At 44.2% G+C, this 16,327-nt stretch overlaps 1 long non-coding RNA gene across 2 annotated transcripts in view; it reads left to right on the top strand.

Moving 5' to 3' along the window:
• LOC142571353 (uncharacterized) overlaps positions 1–16,327 on the top strand; it is a 67,075-nt gene that overhangs the window by 39,020 nt on the left and 11,728 nt on the right. Inside the window, exons 2-3 of one of the 2 annotated variants that reach the window (XR_012825861.1) lie at positions 882–1,007; positions 1,108–1,259. This is a non-coding gene — a long non-coding RNA (uncharacterized LOC142571353). The remainder of the gene's footprint in view (positions 1–881; positions 1,008–1,107; positions 1,260–16,327) is intronic. The other variant, XR_012825862.1, reaches the window with a different exon arrangement.

Raw genomic sequence — 16,327 nt, 5'->3', positions numbered from 1 at the left:
CAGTGCGCGTGGACGTATGTACGACGTCTGTCCCACAAGTTCACGACAAGGCGCAGCGGCACCGCTCACTCACTCGCTCATTCTCTAAAAATTAAAAGGCCCGATTGATGTCTAATAAGAGCCGGAATGCTCTATGACAAGGAATAATTTTATGCGTACACTTTTGTGCACCCATATTTAGTCTTTGTCAAAATAGGCATTCATAAACAGACAGAACTAAGGATCAATATGAAATTTCTTGTGAAATTGGGCAGAAACGGCGCAGATATTCATCAAATTTTGCAAGATGCCCATGGAAGGGATGCCTTAAAGGAAAGAACACGGGCCCTAAAGGGAGGTACTGTGTTCAAGTGGCTTCATCGTTTTCGGAAAGGCCGTATAGACCCCAACGACGATGCAAAACCAGGACGCCTCTCCACTTCGTGAAAAGATGAAAACATCAGTCGTAGCTTTCTAATGTGCTCAGTGACAGCCATAGATGACCGTAAAAATGATAGCAGAAGGATTCGGTTTAGAAAAAATTTCCGTTCACTGGATTTGGCAGAGCTTCTGGAAATGAAAAAGGTTTGCGCCATGATGATGCCAAAACTGCTCCCTCTTGTGTAATAGTTGCGACGTAAAGAATGCTGTGTTGGTTGGAAAACTTGAGAGGATAGCGATACATTCTTGCAGAGTGTCGTCACCGGTGACGACACTTGGATTTACGAATACGACAACGAGCTGAAGTCGTAGCGCAAGGAGTGAAAACCAAGCAGAGCAAAGTTGTTCTTTGAAAAAGAAGCAAAAAAAGCAATGGCTAAAAGTCATGTTGATAATGTTTTTTGGCTGCCGTGAAATTTTGTACTACGAATTTGTGTCTCAAGGTCAAAATCTCAATGCAGGTTTCTACATGGAGGTCCTGAAGGGTCTGAAAGATCGTGCGTGCCGCGTGCGACCAAATTTGTCAAAAGAGGGGCGCTGGATTCTTCACCACGATAATGGTCCTGCGCACTATTCATTGATATTACGTGAGTTTTTGGCACGCAATTACATCACTGCGATCGCAACCGTCCGTACTCGCCGGATTTAGCCCCCTGCGACACTTTTTCTTTATTTCCTTTTTTCTAGCTTTTTCTTGTTTCTTTTTGTTCTCCATGCGAACTGCTGCTCCGGGGGCGGCATGTCGAGGATGTGACGACAATTCGATAGCAATATCCCAGCTGAAGCGCCTACCAGAAGGGGACTTCCAATTAACGGTGCTTTCCACAATGGAAGAAGACGTGAGTGCGAGTACACATTTATTATTGCGCAAGCGAAGTGTTCTTGGCCTTTGGTGGGTAGTCTCCTCATTCCAGGAAGCCGTGGGCTATGGCCATCTCCCGGGCTAGTTTCATCAGCAGTAGCTGGTCCTCGGAATCCGGGCTTGACAGCTGGGCCTCCCACTACTATTCGGTGGTTATGCGCTCTGGCTTGGTTCTTGCTCCTCCATACTCTTACGCCATGTGCTGTAAGGTGTTGGAGACGTCGTAGAACTTGCAGAAGTAGGATAATTGGGTGGGTACAATTCTGTGCAGTAAGATCCTGTGATCGTAGGAGCTGGTTTGTAGTCTTTTGAGTGTTACTGGCTCCTCCCTGCTTAGCTTGGAGTGTGGCGGGGAGGGTAAATTGTCTGGTTTAGTATTTATAGTGTTGTAGGATGTGGGTGTATTTCTTAAGGACGAGAAGTGGAACCAGTGTATAGTGTCTAAAGGCGAGTATTTAGAAGGCGAGAATATTGATGTATCTGAAAGTTTGTGAAATGACTTTTTTAAGCGCATTGCGCGAACCATATTGGCATAGGGCCTGGAATGCTTTTGAGTATCAAATCACATATATGTATACACTTACATGAGTCACAATGTAGGAGTAAAAATTAGCCTTTGTAGGGCGCGAATCTTGTTCGCTGTTATAGATAAAATGTCTGCAACAATAAAACGGAGGAAACTCGAAGTCCTGGACGACTTTCTGTATCGCGCTATGCCTAGCAGTTTAACCAGTTTAACGAGGGATCCAATTGAGACTGCGTCTGATACCGTTGGGTGTTCATTCACTCCCTCTGGACGCGTGCGCTGAACAATGGTCGCACGTTATACCGAACAGTAAACCGCCAATCCTACGCTGCACTTCACCCCCCCCCCCTCCTCATTCCGCTCAATTTATTCTAGCAAAAAAATTCTACCTCCAGAAACTGGTAAAAGCTCAGCGCAACAATACTTAATGAAGAGATTCTTCTGTGCACTTCCAGGTCTTGTGGTTCTAGCCCCGGCAGTCAAGAGCACAGACAGACGGTAAATGAAAAGGCTGGAACACATGGGTAGTAGACACTAACGTCGCACACAATGTTTAGATCCATCCCACACAATGTTTAGGAAGTTACTTTGCAGCAGAGCTTTCCCCGCAGGCATCTGGAGGTACGACCACTCGTGCATCTCTCGCCTGCGTCGACCGGGTTTATATAGGCCTCCCGGCAGCGACTTTCGCATACCAAGCTGAGCGCTGCGAGCCATATGCAGATTCACCATTGTTACATCTGAGCCTCAGATACAATTCGTCTTGGTGTGAAACAAGGTGGGCCTCTGTGTAGTCTTTGCCTAATCCCGACTTTACGAGGGATGTGCGGTAGGGACCACCCTTGGAGGCGCGTCGTAGTCGCGAGAGCATGGCCGACTCGAACGTTTGCATTTCTACTGTTGTTTTATGCACATGAGGGCGTCACGGCACGTGAATCAGGGGGAAAACAAAAGGAGGTCTTTCAATAGGCGGCGCGCACTTCTGGGAATGCCGCATCCGGAAAGAGTGACGAGACTTCACAGTTGCGTCTGTTGCGTCTGACGGTGCACGCAATACATTCGAGGACACAGAGAACACTAATGCACTTTTGTTACTCGCCTAACGCGCACAAAGTCCCTATGCACGCGAGAAACAGGTTAGCACCTTACATATCGAGTCATAAAGAAATGTGCGTTTGCGTTTGTGCGTGTGTACGTGTGTTTGTGCGTGCGTATTGTGTGCGTGTGCGTGCGTGTGTGTGTGTTTACGTTGTTTCCGCCGTTAAGCCGTCGTCATCATAGTCAGGTCTCTGTCTTATCGCGTCGCCAAGCCACATCCTCAATCTTATTTTCACTCTCGCCAGCTCCAGCCAGGTTATCATTCTACATCGGCCATCCGCAAGATCATCCATGCGACAGGAACGTTGCTCTGCAAGGGTTGTCGATCGTGGAATACTCTTTTTGTAATGTGACATCGGATTCTGCGTTCATTGTCTTTCTTACTATTTTATTTTGTTTATCTTCCTGTCTTTCATTCTTTGTTCTTACTTTTGAGAAACGTAAGTTCAGAAACAAGGCAAGGAACAAGCGAGGGAAAGAAAACATGATTTCACGTTGCCTCTTCATTGTCCATTCTTTCTAATAAACAAAAATCGCCGTACATTTACTGCTCTGAGCAGAATTCAAAGCATATTGGTAGCAATCACTTGTTATATTTTTGTTCGCTTCTTGTGAGAATTGTAAGGCATAAATGGCATATGCATGCCTCAGGTGCAAACAATTTAGTCATCGTTATAGCTTGGCTTTATTACTCCTCAAGGCGGTGTAAAGGAGCCACAAAGATTCCTGTGGAGTTTATTTTCATGGCAGGAAACCAAGTAACTTGGCATCTAGGTTAAAAAAGCAATAAATAAGCGAACTATGACATAGTTTATAGGAAACATGTGCTCTACACTCTTGCAGAGACTATTGAGCTACCTTGCTTTCATGCGCAAAAATTGAGATTATGCAAGGTTCCAGACAGTGAACACAATCACGTGATCTTCAACTACATTTTGAAAAGTGTATGTAGGTGTTTAGAAAGCACCCAAACACAACCATTCTATCGTATTGTTATGTAGTAGTTCGTGCCGCTATGGAAACACGTTGTGAGGAGAAGAGGAATATGATGTGACACTGACACATCGGTGGTATCGCTCCGCCCTGTGTTATAGAGCTACGCATTCTCCATATTTATATATCCCATGTGCATATTCTTCCCAGTAATATAAGGTGGAGGTGCGGGGTAGCGTCGTTGGCCATAGCAGCAGACCAGGCGTGATGTCACATCTAGATCTGAATTGTGGCGAGTTTATTTGTTTCATATGCTGTTGTATGTATAAACTGCGGTGGTACTACTTCCAATGTGACACACACGTAACACACACACACACACGCACACACAGTGTATGCGCCTTGCTAGAAACAAAAGAAAGGGACGCGCAAGTCATGTTCAAAAAATAATAAATGAAGAATTATTTCATTATTAAAAAATATGTACCCTGCATTATTACTAGAACTTAGCCTTACCACCCAGAGGTGCCTAAATTATGACGGTTACCGCAATTTCCTGTTTGGTATAATTGGAGAAGTGGAGGTAAAATATCTCTTTCTTCCTGCAGTGGACATCAGTAAATGCGTGATAACTCACTAATGAGCTAAATAACTATGCAACATTTGCTACCCAACTTTCTTAATATACGCAATTTTCACTACGTGTTGCAACTGCGCAATTGAAGCACGTCAGGCTTTAATCAGAGCGCCTGATCAGAGTGCCTGATCAGAGCGCCTGTTACGCGTAATTGCACGGAAATGGAACGTGTATGTAATCGCTCTGCAGCCGGCTTCTACGCGTGGAGTGTACGTTATGGAGTCTGAACCAAGCCATTATTACAAATTCATGTGAGCCGGGAAATGCAACAACGCATCAGAGTAGTTAAATTTTTTCGTGTTTGAACTTACACCGATAGCAAACTTAGCAGAAATTCTGAAGCTCACACTTATTTCGAAATATCTGGCCCTCTCTAAACTTGCGGGGTAATGATTTTTTTTTTTTTTTGCTTTTCCACACGCCGCGGTAAGTCAGTGTTTTAAGTTGTGCTGCTGCGGGGCATCAGGTCGCGGATTGGACTCCCAGCCGCGATGACCGCATTCTGATGGGGGGCCTAAAAAATATCGCTCGTATACGCTGGCTTGTGTGCACGTTAAACAATGCCGGATTGTCAATTTTAATGCGGAACCCTCTACTATGGCGTCTCTCCCAGTCCGTGTGTGCTTTGGTACGTGATATATGCCCTGTCAATCCCGCCACTTTAATGTTCCGAATAATAATTTCTAAATTCTCCCTCACGAAACGCTGGGACAAATATAAGTGGAGTGCCGGTGCATTTTATTGCATACCTTGAGGACGAATTTCTCCTGAGCTGGTGTTATAGTATGACTAACTCTACTAAACGTACATGACTCGAGGACTCACCGCCTTCAAATAGCCATTTGCAAGAAAGTGATATAAAATAATTAACGAGGAAGTTATTTGCCTGAAGAAGCAAATAATTATTTTATGATTACCAATCATTTACTCCAAACAACTAGCAATGTTTTGATGGAAAGAAGGCATTGCTATGTACACTTGATTATGTTTAAAATTTTTGACTCTTCCATTTCGAAACAGGTGTCATATACAGGGATCACAAGTTTATTTCGTGGATGAACTGATCTCGCAATGCAGTAAGATATCTTGAATCATTGACTCCTTGATCAAATGCGCGTCTATAAATTTTTACTGCCCATCAATCTTCGAGGCTGTCTCTTTTGATTTCCTTTCCTCCACAGCAGGGAACTCAAAGCGCGAAATAAGCATGCAGCAGAAGCCACGGAAGCCCGACAGGATAAAGTTATTAGGTTATGTTCGCGATATCATCGCTCTACTCCCGCTTTTGAGGAAAGAGAACACACAAACACGCACGCACACACGCACCGCCGTTCTGCAGCTTCCTCTTGGCACATCCAAAAAAACGCGGACGGCTTCTCTTGTGCGGTCCGCATTAGAATGCGAGCTCGCCGCGCCGCACTGCAACCGTCCCGCGAATGCTCTCCGATTCCCATCACTCCACGTTCGGGTGTAACATCTAATTCGGTCGTTGTCTAGTATACTTTTCGCGCCGCGCGTGCAATCCGGAGGAAACCAAAGCTTTCCAGTGAAAATTTAAGTCTGCCTAAATAAATGTCGCAGTGGTTTTTCTTTTCTCTTTCTTCCTTTCATTTTTTTTTCCTGTGTGTTTGCTTTCCTATGCAGACAAAACTTTCAGCAGTGGTCGCTCTATGGTAGCTTGCTCTTTCATGATCTTATTGGCTCACTGACTTCGTTTCTTTCTTTTTTTCCCAAGAGGTCCACCTTCAAAACGATACGATGCCCCCAATGCTCGTTTCAGAATTCTTACAAGTTACGGGACACAGCTCTACAGCCTATTGTGCTCCTTCTCTGCCTGCGTGCGATGTGGTGTTGTTATGCTGTGTCCCTTCATCTCTTGTAATTCCATCTTTATTCCCTATCCTTCAAGCGAGTAGGCATGCTGTTCCTTTCATGAGACAAATGCCTGCTTTCCATTCTCTTTGTGTGGTGTTTGTGTTTATGCGGGATAACAAAAATATTTTTGAGAATGCACACCACTCGCTTTAGGCATCTGGAGTTGAACGGAAGCTCTCTCTAAGTACTAGTTTGCCTAGCATGTAGAAGTAACCTGAATAGAAGAACCTGACTTCATCACTGGGGAAGCAGCATCTCGACTGCTCTGAACTATCTCTATTGAGATTGACGCTAGACATTAGTTGCTACGGATGACCTGGACTTGAAGCACTTTATTAGCGGAATACACAGCCCCGGGGCTATTTCTACGTCAGGCTGTCATTACAATGTAGTACATAGGGAAGTCACATGCAGAATATATGCCAGAACCTTCTGCATTGACAAATAAGGCACGTTGAGTGAGGGAATTGTGAGAGTAGAAATAATGGCCATACATAGTGTGTTTAAAAAAATGATCGTGAATCTTCCGCAATTCTCCTGGAACTGACCTCGTTTACTGCGGCTCTCTCAGTGGGCACCGTCTTGTCTTGTGTTATCTCGAAATACTGGCTCATACCCACTACGGGGGATTGGCCAGGAAGACGGCGGTTTCAAGTATGTTTATCAGATTTAAAACAAAAACTTGATTTGCATAGCAGGGTGTCGGTTAAATGAATATAATTTAGAAATTAGCTAAAGGATACAATTAAGAATTTTGAGATAAAATAATTTAACATCGAGAAGTGAAATGAAAGGAACAATTGATAATTTCAGCAGTTCAGCTAGCCACTCTTTTTGCGTCTTTAATAAAATTGTAAACGGCGAGAGAAGCATCCCTGTTGCTGTATCCCAGTGAAGGCGCCCAAAAAGAAAGAATGGTTGGCTAGGTTAGTGAGAGCCCAAGTTGTCGAAATAAAATTTCCTAGAGTTTTCTCTTTCTTAAACATCGGCGGTACGAGAGAAGAAAATGCTCAATAGATTCAGGTGCATTGGAAGAACAATGTAGAGAGCCCACAGCGAGACCACACCTGCATTAGTAAACTTTAGAGGCGGAACACGGCATCTCAATTTTGTAAAGGAAACATCAAATTGCCTTGAAGCACAGCAATTATTGTTACACGGGTGGAATTCAGAGGACAATGTTTGAATGGATTTTGCGGGATTTTGCTATATCGTAAAATTTCTGCACCTAGCCGCGGTTACATAAGCTGATGTCGGTGAAACAGGTATGATAGGGCCATTGAGGGAAGCTCGTGCGAGTGAATCAGTCGTTCCATTCAAGTGCAATCCACGATGTCCCGGTACCCAAAGCAAGTAAACTTGCCGTAAGTACGGAGTAACCACAGAACAATATGTTCGCAGAATTCTTGAATTTGAAGATGCAGTAAGGGCTGTGCATACAGACAGCGCGTCGGTCGCAATAAGGGCTAATGAGTCACTTTGGGGAAGCTTTCCTAATGCTTATACAATAGCTAATAATTCTGCCTGAAATATTGGTGTGAAGTCTGGAAGGCGAAGAGAGTAAGATCACTGAAGCGATTCAGAGAATATCCTCATTGCTGCCTTCTCATTGCACACAGAAGCGTCAGTGGCTATTATGCTGTCAGTGGCTACCTGGCATAGGTGGTCTTCTAAAATAATCATTAAATGTCTTTTAGGCAAAAGTTTAGCATGATTAGAAAATCTGTCCTCGAACTCAATTTTGTGGTCTGGTATGGCATCATTCGAATGGCAAACTCGACGTATGAACATATTCAATTGTTGTAACTGGGCTTACACAACTACTATCTGAGGGCTGTGTAATCGCGACTACGATACATCAAAGAACTCAGACGGTTCAATGATAAATATATATCATGTACGCCTCTTTGGAAAGTAATAATTTTTTTTTAATGTCTGAACCGTAAGCATTCGGAATATGCAATCTAGGGTGGGTATATGAGCTGACTGATGTAAAACAGTGTTGGCAACGAATCTAGGCAGCCCAAGGCAAAAGCGTAGAGCTTCTCTTTCTAAAAGTACGAGAGGTTTAATTTTATATGCCGGAACACCGGAAAATAATACGCCGCCGAATTCTAATATGGGCCGAACATAGATCTTATATATCATCAGTAAAGTATTCCTCCGTAGTCCATAGCAACGGTAACTGAGCCGGCGGAGCATAGTATACGGCACGTTCTGCCTTTGTTTCAATATGTTCAATGTGGCTGCGCCACGCGACCTTGCAATCGTATACAGGATGTCCCATCTATCATGCACCAACATTTAAAGACATGCCAATGCCATGTAGCTGGACAGAACCAAAGTTTTGTTGTTTGCCGTCACTTGGAGATACTGAGATTTTTTTTTTTTTTGCATTTCGCCGAAATACATAATTAGTCTTAATTAATTAATCAACGTATCAAAATTAAATTATGCGGTTTTACGTGCCAAAACCACTCTCTGATTATGAGGCACGCTGTAGCGGAGGACTCCGGAAATTTCGACCACCTGGGGTTCTTTAACGGGCACCTAAATCTAAGCACACGGGTGTTTTCACATTTCGCTCCCATCGAAATGCGGTCGCCGTGGCCGGGATTCCATCCCGCGACCTCGTGCTCAGCAGCCCAACACCATAGCCACTGAGAAACCACGGCGGGTAATCAGATTATCAAGTATTATAACTAGATGAAAAGCGTCAATCAGAAAATTGTAGAGCATCATGAAAGACTCCCGATACAGCTTTCTGTTGCTCAATTAATACGTGCTACATAAAAAGTGTTATTTTTTTTTCGAGCGTGAAATAAGCCCGCGAACACACGCAAAAGTGCCGCGCGACTGGCCGCACGAGACTCTTGCGTGTATTCGCGGGCTACTTTAACATTCGGGAAAACACGTTTGTGTATCACGTATTGAGCAACAGAAAGCTGTATTGGGAGTCTTTCACGACGCTCTACAATTTTCTCATTGACGCTTTTCATTTAATTATAATAATTGAGAAGTTAATTAATTAATTATTTATTTATTAATTAAGACTAATTATGTAATTGGGCGGAATGCAAAAGACGGCAAACAACATTGCCTTGGTTCTGTCCAGCTACATGGAATTCGCATATTTTAAAATTTTGGTGTATGACAGTTGGTACACCCTGTATGACACCAAGGTACTCGACTGAGTCAACTTGAATGATTTCCTGGTGGTATTGCAGAGATACATTACATATGCACCAGCGCAGTTAACGAAGAGACTAGTTAAGCACTTTCACTAACATTTAACGGCATGCATAACTAATCTAAGTGAGCCTTCCTAAGTGAGTCTGCAATGACTGGTATAGTGAGTGTATATTAGTTGCGGATATAAAAAAGTTGGATATCGTTTAAACGTGTACTTCCCGAGACAAAAATATTGTACTTAGCAAAATGTTAAATCAAATAGGAGAAAGAACGAACCCTGTGATACACTTGATTGCTTGTATTTAGACGTCGAAACAAACACCGCGTCGATAACAATAAAACTCTCTATCTCACATAAATTCATATATCCAAGCGGTTATATACATCGCGAAATTCGTAGACTAAAGATTATTGAATGTAATAAGATATTCTACAGTGTCGTATGTTTTTACTACATCTAGCGTCCCCAAAGCTGCGTACTCTCGTTTGCGGCGAGCAAGTTTAATGCGGCTCTCTAGATTTACATGGGCGTACCATATGGAGTGCCCGGGAAGAAATCTGACAAGGATTCATAAGTGTACCACCCTGCTTAGAATTTGTGAATCGGCCATGAACAACCTTATCTGTTAATTTTACGACATCGGAAGTAAGATAATTGTACTTATGTTGTCTAGGTCAAGTACAGCTGCTTTTTTATTCAACAGTGGAATAACTTGAGCTACCCTCCACTCTCTTGGAACCCAGATAAATTTTAGAGAAAATTTCTTCTATTTAGTAGGTCCTCATGCAGATAATCGAACAAGACTTTTTAGCATTCCGGCTGTAATTCGATCTAAACCTAGGGCTAACGCCGTTAATAATCTAATAATGTCCGCAAGCTCTGCCAATGTTAATTCTACAAAGTCGTCTCCCAGGGAAGGTTTCGATAGTCGTAACGCAAGTAGCAGCGTAGTAAGGACGAGGGACAAGTAGGGACAGGACAACGCTTGTCCTCTCTCGACTTGTCCCTCGCCCTTACTGCGCTATGTTAGTTGCATTACGATGAATAACCAACATGCCCAAACCTATTCACTTCGATAGTGCTGTAGGTAATTTATGCGTGAAACGTCGGGTTAGAGCTTGAGCAATTTTCTCAAGTGTCTATGATGATTATTTTGCTAATAGAACGACCGAGTCAATAATCACTGGCGCCGGAATAACTTTATGGGATCGAAGAAATTTATACGGCAGTAGTAGTAGTAAAGGACTTTATTGGGGTCCTGAGGAGCTAAGCGGGGGCCTGCAGGTCGCTACCCAGCCGTTGGCTAGTCCCATGTCGACCTACGATGTTTTTTTTTTTTTTTACTAGACTTTGAAAGATATGTGTAGTGCTTTGAATCATAATTGTCCTTAGCTTTTGAGACTGTTCGCTTAAATGTAGCAGCTACGTATGTATAATCAGCCCAATTAGTATGGCATTGGTTATATAAAAGTTTTCCTTTCCAATTTAGCGTTTTAAAGCCTAAAATCTCGTTCGCAGTCAGAATTACATGACGGACAATACGATCCACCCTTAGTGGGTGGTACGAAAAACGGAGACTTTTTTGATGATTGTTTTAGAATTGAACAAAGGCTCATTGCCTTACTATCCCTCTCCCTGCCTTCCTAAGCGTTTAACGCCGATGTTAAGGCCGAGGACAGAGTCCTCGAAACAACTATTTACACATCATCGTTTCCGACCACTACAGTATTGCCTGTGTGACCTTCGAAATACATGAGCAGACACTATCGCTCCGAATCTGTGTGGCGCCAAAGACCTTGCACAGATTACCAAGTGGCGCTAATGTTACGCGATAGATCCGTGGTCGCGCGTCCGGATTCCAAGTGCACAATGCCACTGGGGTGTAAGTTGCAATCGTTATGATGGCAGTTTTAATTAAGTGCACAAATGGCCATTTGGCTGCACTCAGTGGAATTTTTCCGACGTTCGTATACGTAACACTTGAGGTGTTACCTTTCTTTAAAAAAACAGTTGAATATCATGCGCTTTTCTATAAGTAGGTTTTGCACCTCTTTGGTCATTTCTAGCCCTTGCGCCTTTGGACATCAAATATAATAATAGGTCTGTTTTCTTTTGAGGTGCCCACGAGTCGGCTCTGCATATGCAGGTACATATCTTCTCGTGATTTATTGTTTCATATGCGCTCATTGGAATTACCTTCTGGGTCAAATGTCCGGCTATACAAGCCAGTTAGCTGGGGTTCGCAGTGTCTGCAGTGCAAGGAATGTAGTGGTGGTGGTGAACAGTTTTCTTTTTTTAATGCGATTTGCCAGCTTCAGCCGTTTTAAGTATGTATATCTATCTATCTATCTATCTATCTATCTATCTATCTATCTATCTATCTATCTATCTATCTATCTATCTATCTATCTATCTATCTATCTATCTATCTATCTATCTATCTATCTATCTATCTATCTATCTATCTATCTATCTATCTATCTATCTATCTATCTATCTATCTATCTATCTATCTATCTATCTATCTATCTATCTATCTATCTATCTATCTTAAGCGGACCCAGTGGTCCAAGTTGTCTAATAGCTTGGTACACTAGATATGCAGTCGTGGTCGTTGCACTGCAGTCATTCCAGCTTAGTAAATCGCCACTCGCCATGCCCTAGTCGTCACTCCATCGTCGTCAGGCCACCGTCGTCACACAGGCTTCGCGATACAGTCGTCGTTGCGCCATTGTCGTCAACATTCGCCGTCATCCCATTGTGTTCCCACAATTGTCATGCTTGAATCAAGTCGCCCTACATCTACTGCACGATTCATACTCCAATCGAGTTCACATTTAAACAGACGGCTCTTCGACTCAAACCAGCTCTACTGGTGCGGTAGTCATTCCGTCAATGTCAAACTGCAAGAAGTTCAAGATCAGCCATGTCACAACATCGACAGAGTCCGAACTTTCCGCCCTCCGTAGCGCAGTGCTATATGTGCAGCAACAGAAACCATATCACTGGGCTATATTACGCAACTCAAAGGCACACCTGCAACCAATCTTCTCGGCTCTGCGCCGCAGCCCACATGAACAATTTTTAGCAGAGATACGACTACGCTATCATCAAGCGGTGGACAGAGGCCACGACATTGTATTTCAGTGGCCACCTGGGCACTGCAGTATTACTGGCAATGAAAGTGCCGACAAAGCTACCCGTGAGGTACATGGTGAATGTGAAAGCACTTCGATACCATTGTCGCAAACGGATGCAGCGTGACACTTCAGCGTTCTTGCCCATATTATTACTCTAACGAAATGGAACACACCGTAGTTCACCAACCGGCGTATATATGCCACGGACCCGTATGCGAGATTACAACTTCTACCTGTTTATAATCGACGGGATAAAACGTTATTGTTCCGCCTGCGAGTAGGAGTTTCTTCCAGAAGCGCCTACTCATTCCTAATTGGAATGGCGGACAGTCGAAATTGCAGCACATGTGGTGTCGAAGAAACGAACAAACATCGTCTGTGTGACTGTCCCACATACGAAGATGAGAGGAGTACCCTTCGGAGAGCTTTGGGAGAAGCTTAGACGACAGGCCCTTCACAGAGGAGATCTTGGGCCCGTAGCCTCGTGCGTCTGCTATGTGCAAGGCCACAGAGGCGCTGGTGCGTTTCTTGAAATTCACCAGCCTGTATGACCACTTGTGAGTGACTCAGCGATAAACGCTTGTGTGTGTGACAGCGCAAATTGTGAACTTCTTGCATCCTTCTCCTCTTTCAGTCCCCTTTCCCCCTTCACCAGTGCAGGGTAGCTTACCGGGCTCAGCCTGGTTAACCTCCCTGCCTTTACCTTATGACTTCTCTCTGTCTCTCATGCCATCGTCGTCATTGTTTTGTCGTGATACAGTTGTCGTCATGCATTCGTCGTCATACCGTGGTCGTGATGTCGTCGCGGTCGTTCTATCGTCGTCATTCTAACGTCTTCATCCAACTCTCGTCATGCCATTGTCGTCATGCCGTTGCCGTCGTGCCATCGCCGTCATTCAAGCTTCGTCATCCGGTTGTCGTCATACCATCGTTGTCAAGCGATAGTCATCATACATTTGTCCTGATCCAACTGCCTTCACGTCGGCGTCGTCACGCTGTCGTCGTTATATCATCGTCGTCATTTAAGAATGGTCCTCTCATTGTCGCCATGTCGTTGTCGTCATACCGCCTTTGGGGTTCCATGAACGCCACTTCATAGTCATTAGTGCATCGGTGTCACAAAGTCGTCGTCATGCCGCCATGCTTAAGCGTTGCTATGACAAGCGAGTGGCATAGCAACGTGGGAAGGTATGGGAAGGTACTGGATAATGTCACATGTAGGCAAACCAACAAAAAGTCTCACTATGACAACTACAGACGTTGAATAAGGTTGATTTCGGAAATATGGTGTGTCGCTACATTTCTCGGATGCTAATCGCATTACCATCGACAGTCATAGTGAAATGAGCTCTGTCCTAATTTTTTCTTCAATGTCTACCAAGAGTGATGCTCAGAACGACGAGGCGCCCTAAAGACGAGGGGTTGCCTAACGATGACACTGTAACGACGACGACTTGACGATGACGGCTGTCCAGTGTACCGGAAAAGACGGACAAAGCAAACTCACTTTTGAGCTGATAACTGATGTCGCAGCAAAACAAATAGAATAAGAATGTAACAAATAGTTTGCAGTTGAATAAAACTCAAACAAGGATTTCTATATCCCACTTTAAGTTTAGTTCTTTCTTTTTTTCTTCTGTTGATCGCTGTTTCACTGAGTGCGGCACTTCTATATATTATCAATGTAACTGTGTTGGATTTACTTACCATTCGAATGTACCCGTAATTGTGGAAAGCGTTCGCATATATTATAAGAGGATAAGTTATCTTATTCCTGAAATCAACCAATTGCCGTTGCAAACACATTGATACGGTACACGGCAGGGTACGGTGAAGCGCACTGCAACATGCAGAATTTTGGCCATTCAGTGCGTAACAGCTGAACGCTCTTTGTTATCCGAATCATTACTTTATATATAGTTCACTGTATCTAGTTGGTTCCGTTAAGTCGCGAGAGTTGTATGAAATGAATGAACACCCCCTGCTGGGTAAGGAAGTGGAGGTAGCGGAAAGGAAAGAGATTGGCTGGAAGCCGGATTAACGCGCGGTGTCCTCCGTTATGATGTTAACACTTGAAGGCACACTAAGGACACACTAAAGTAAACAGAAGCGCACTGTGTCTGTTTCATAGAATTTACCTATATAAAAATTTTTTGCAAGAAGCCACTTTCTGTGTCCCCTAACCTACATTTTATCCAGCTCAGACCACAGATTTCCGGTATGGAGTATATGGTCGAAATAGGAACTTGTTTAGCGAACCTTTCCTCCCTAGGACAAGCATCGAGCGGGATCATCTTTCTGCTTCCATCGCTCTCATCCCTGCCTGTAACAACTTAAATCTGCTATTTACCAGTAGGGACATTTGTAGTGAGAAGTGCAAAATGCAGCTCTTGAAGTTTAACGCCGCCTATACCATTTGTACCTGGATTAGTAGAGCCCCACTCGCTCTCGGCATCTTTTGCCGGTGTCAGGCGCCACTCCAAGCCTGGTAGACAGGGGTAATTGGAGATCGCAGGGATAGGCCTTCGTCCTGCAGTGGACATGAATTAGAATGATGATGATGATGATGATGATGATGATGATGATGATGATGATGATGATGATGACCGCTGCACGCCCCTCTGACGTCAATGCCACAGTTGTGTGACAGGCCTCACCGCCGTGCCTATTCGGCGAGACACCGATGCCAAACCCTGAGAGACAAAGCCCACATGTGGAGCACCTGAGCGGCTGTAACGTGATAGCATTATCAGGAACGTGCAACCACGCCTTCGAGCACACTGCCTTCAGGTTCGACCCGCGTTACCAACCACATTAATATACCCCGCTAGAACACATTGCGTAGACTGGTATCAGGATAAGTTCCCCCCCTCACTACCTTTGATTACGCGTTCTGCGGGGTTGGCTCCATTGGAGAGACAGATACCAAACCGGGGGAAGAGGCAAAGAAACCTCCGATTTAAATAAACATAGTAGATCTCACTGAACGAGAAGGGCCCCAGTTTTGCTAGTCAGAACCCTGTGCTTTCCTCGGTTTCATTATATTTGGTTTCACATGGTTGTGACAGGTATCACTGAGATTTTGAGCTTTAGTGTTCGCAGTGTCACAGCCGAGTGCATTACCTCAGGATCTCGCCTTCGGAACCGTGCGGGGGTTACATACCCCGGCACATTTCAATGCGCCGATGTCTCGCACTGGTTTTCGTAGATAGTGCATCGGCGTTCCGAGGGTGTGCATCGTTCTAGGTTCCCAGAAAGAAAGGCAAGCTGTGCATTTGGGTGGGCGAAAATATGTCGGAAATGCTGTCCATGCGACCACGCGGCCAATGTTGCGTGCAGTAGGGTGCAAAGAGTTGCTGCAAAGAAATAGGCACAGCACGAGCAAGAAGACGTTCGCGAAAGTGGTGAAACTGTAAGGCGTGCTTGCTAAAGAAAAAGGGGCCATCACGTATACCGTACTTTACAGAATAAATTGTACATGATTGAGCTAGAGCCGCGGTTTCTTATCTTGCATTCGAGTGCGTCCAAAAACTTTTTTTAATACATAAGCATTCCTTGGGGAGTAACCTAGCAAAAATCTGCCCGTCTTGTGATGCCTTACGTATACAAAAGAAAGGCATAATTGGTCAAGTTGACACATGTA

This window comes from Dermacentor variabilis, chromosome 1 (assembly GCF_050947875.1).
Source record: "Dermacentor variabilis isolate Ectoservices chromosome 1, ASM5094787v1, whole genome shotgun sequence".
Classification (NCBI taxonomy): Eukaryota; Metazoa; Arthropoda; class Arachnida; order Ixodida; family Ixodidae; genus Dermacentor; species Dermacentor variabilis.
Note: the sequence above shows the minus strand (reverse complement) of the source record. Positions and strands in the feature narration are given on the sequence as shown.